Source organism: Eublepharis macularius, chromosome 2 (assembly GCF_028583425.1).
Source record: "Eublepharis macularius isolate TG4126 chromosome 2, MPM_Emac_v1.0, whole genome shotgun sequence".
Classification (NCBI taxonomy): domain Eukaryota; kingdom Metazoa; phylum Chordata; class Lepidosauria; order Squamata; family Eublepharidae; genus Eublepharis; species Eublepharis macularius.
The window spans coordinates 144,677,889-144,681,104 of NC_072791.1; positions in this window are offsets into that span (position 1 = coordinate 144,677,889).

Below are 3,216 nucleotides of genomic sequence, written 5' to 3' on the forward strand. Positions count from 1 at the left end.
GTGATGCCTGTACTTTTTAGCTTAATTGAAGATACTCATATCTCACAAAGTATACTATGTGTCACAGTCCAATCAGGATGCCCTTTAGAAATTGAATCCACACCCACATTCCCCTCCCAATCTCCAACCTGTTTTTTTTAAAAAAAATATTTAATCAGTTGCCATATGTAACTACAAGTAAACAATAACAATTTGTACATTAACAGTAAGCTTTCAGACTAAACAACAACTAGAAGTTATGCCAAATAATCATATGGAGAATTGTGTAAGTGACTAGACATTAGATCAACAACAAAAAAAGAGAATTACACTCTCTTAGTATCCAAACCACTCATAGAACGAGGTACGTATCTAGTTCCAGATTAGCAAAAACATGTTGATTGTTTTGCTTTGATCTTCTTCCAAACCTCATCACGACAATTACTATGAATGCATTTAGTTTCATATATAAGATCAAAGCAATCTGCATTATTAAATAATGGAGAGCCTCGTGGCACTTCAAAGGCTAACAAATATACCATAGCATATACTTTCACCAGTCAGAGAACATCTTGACAGGTTTGTGTATTATGGCACACAAGAGCTCATGACAAAATAAATTTCCTAGTTCACATTTATCCTTTCAGGTGCAATATAGCTAATCATCTGGAATTTGTCTGCATACTTAATTATCAACTATTAGATTTGGTGAAATGAACAATAATTCAAGTGATCATTGCATAAAAAATATGTTGCAAACATTAAAGGTAGGTGTATAATACAGAACCCAACTCCACCCAAAGATACGTAACTTCTGTCGTATTATGCTTACCTGGCAACTTTAATTATATAAACCTTAAAATACACCTATGTCACAACTGCATGATTATGACTTACGTTTGTCCAGTATCCATGTTATCTGCATTATCATCTATAGGTATAAAAGTTAATTCCCAGTATTCCACCAGACTCCCTCAATATTCCATTACACTCTCTATGATTAAGAAACAGAATGCAGGGTAAGTCAAGAAACCAGTGAAAACAACTCAGAATGAACCTTCCTCACCACACTCTAGAAAATGGATCAGCAGTGACAGGGAGAAAGTTTAGCTCCCACCTAAATGGTGTCCTTTTACTCTCTCTATAAGGGAATAAATGGCTGAAATTTATCAACATAGGAAAAACAAGCACTGCACTTGGGGCTATGTTGCAGAGGGGGTTGTCCTCCATCCATAATACTGGCTGGTCCAAACATCACATTGATTTCTTTTTTCCTTTTACATGAAAAAGTGGCAGAAAATCATAGGAGTTCCAATCTGGTATTATCCAGGGAGGAGGTATTCTCACCTCAAAGTGATTTCTTTCAAAAATTGTCATTCAGGAGCTGAAACCCTCTTTAATTTATGCAAATCCTCACAAATCTGACAACATCTGAACAAATTATGGTATGATGATGAGCGCAAACAATGTCAGAGTGGCTTAGCCAAATCAGCTGGGCTTTTTGCATACTCAGAATGCCAGGCAAATGAAAATAGCTATATTCCAAAACAAATTATGCCCGGTTTAGATCTTTTTCCTGGTGAAGACCCTCTATATGAATATGAATTTGAGAGATTACAGTAAGATTGAGTATTTTTTATTACAACAAGAGGAGTTAGACAAAACTATCTGTACCATACTTGCCATATTTATTCTAAATTTACTTCTTTATGACTTCACTTCTGATCCTCTGGACCCTGCTTGCCATCTGGCCTCCTCAGCCCTTGCTAGTTTTCACTAAGCTTCTGCCTCTGATTTCCACACTCTGCTGCTTAAGGATGCCCTCCCCCAAAGCCTGGCAGCAAGTATTTAACCTTCTTAGTGGGACTATAAAGCACTGTGCTTTTACTGAAATAAATAATAATACGACTTCATACTGTAACAGGTGACCCCTGAATTTAGGGTCCAAGAACCCCACGCCAGCTCCATCATAATTTTCTATACTTTTCAATGGCAATGTCAAAAGTTCAGATGCACCATTCCTTTGCAACTGTCTTTTCTTCATGTATTCTGACCACATCTTGTTTAAACCAAGCATACTTTCACATGTACATGTGATGCAAAGGCTTAATCAAGATTTTAGTAATTCCTAATCACACTTGTTCCATCTTCCTCCTCCAAAGTATATTTGCATGTTGCTTCAAACTTTCCATGGAAACCAAGCCATCTAGAAACTGTGGTACAGCAGTTGTTGCCTAAAGTCTCTCAGAGCCAAGCTACAAGTGATGCCTGACACAGGTTGGACACTTGTCAGCTTCCCTCAAGTTTTGATGGGAAATGTAGGCATCCTGGTCTTGCAGCTGTAGTGGAGAGCCAAGCTGTAAAACCAGGATGCCTACATTTTCCATCAAAACTTGAGGGAAGCTGACAAGTGTCCAACCTGTGTAAGGCGTCACTTGTAGCTTGGCTCTCAGTTTCTCTTTGGCTGCTGTGGAGAAGCAAAAGCAGAGTCCACTGCCGGACCAGTTTAGTGAAGCAATTCCTGATTGCCTGACAATCATTCCTGGCCCAGACAAGCTCTTAAATCCCAACTAACAGCTGCCCCAGGAAGACTTTAGGGTAGGGGTCCCCAATGATGTGCCCATGAGCACATTTGTGCATGCCAACACCTTTCCTAGTGCCCACCAAATGCTTTTAGAAAGTGGGTGGGGCCAGGTGAGGCTTGTGCAAAGCATGACATCTGATTGGCCGCTGGAGTTTTGATTGGCTGTACAGATTTTAAAAACCATTGCTTTGGCAGGAACTGCTTCCATAGCATAAGGATCTTTACTGTAGCAGCCATTTTGTGACAGCCATTTTGTTGCTGTGACCACCACACTGTGGCAGAATTCCAGATGTGTCCACAGGCTCAAAAAAGCTAGGGACCCTTGTTTTAGGGAGCCATGGCAACCAGAACTGAGGTAAATTTAACTAGGATAATAGGACTGTAAAAGAGCAAGATTTGGGTCCAGTAGTACGCTAAAGACCAACTAAATTTTCAGGGTATGAGTTTTTGAGTCAGAGCTCCCTTCATTAGATACGACGACTGGAAAAAGGAAGGGGTCCTTATAATCCAAGCAAAGGGCAGGAAGGATATTGAAAATTGGAGTGTCAGGAAGTCTAGCTACAATATATGTGGTAGAGCAAGATTAGAGTGTGGGTGCAAAGTGCAGAAAATTAGCATCTGTATTTAGAGAAAAATTCTATGTCCCTATTTAA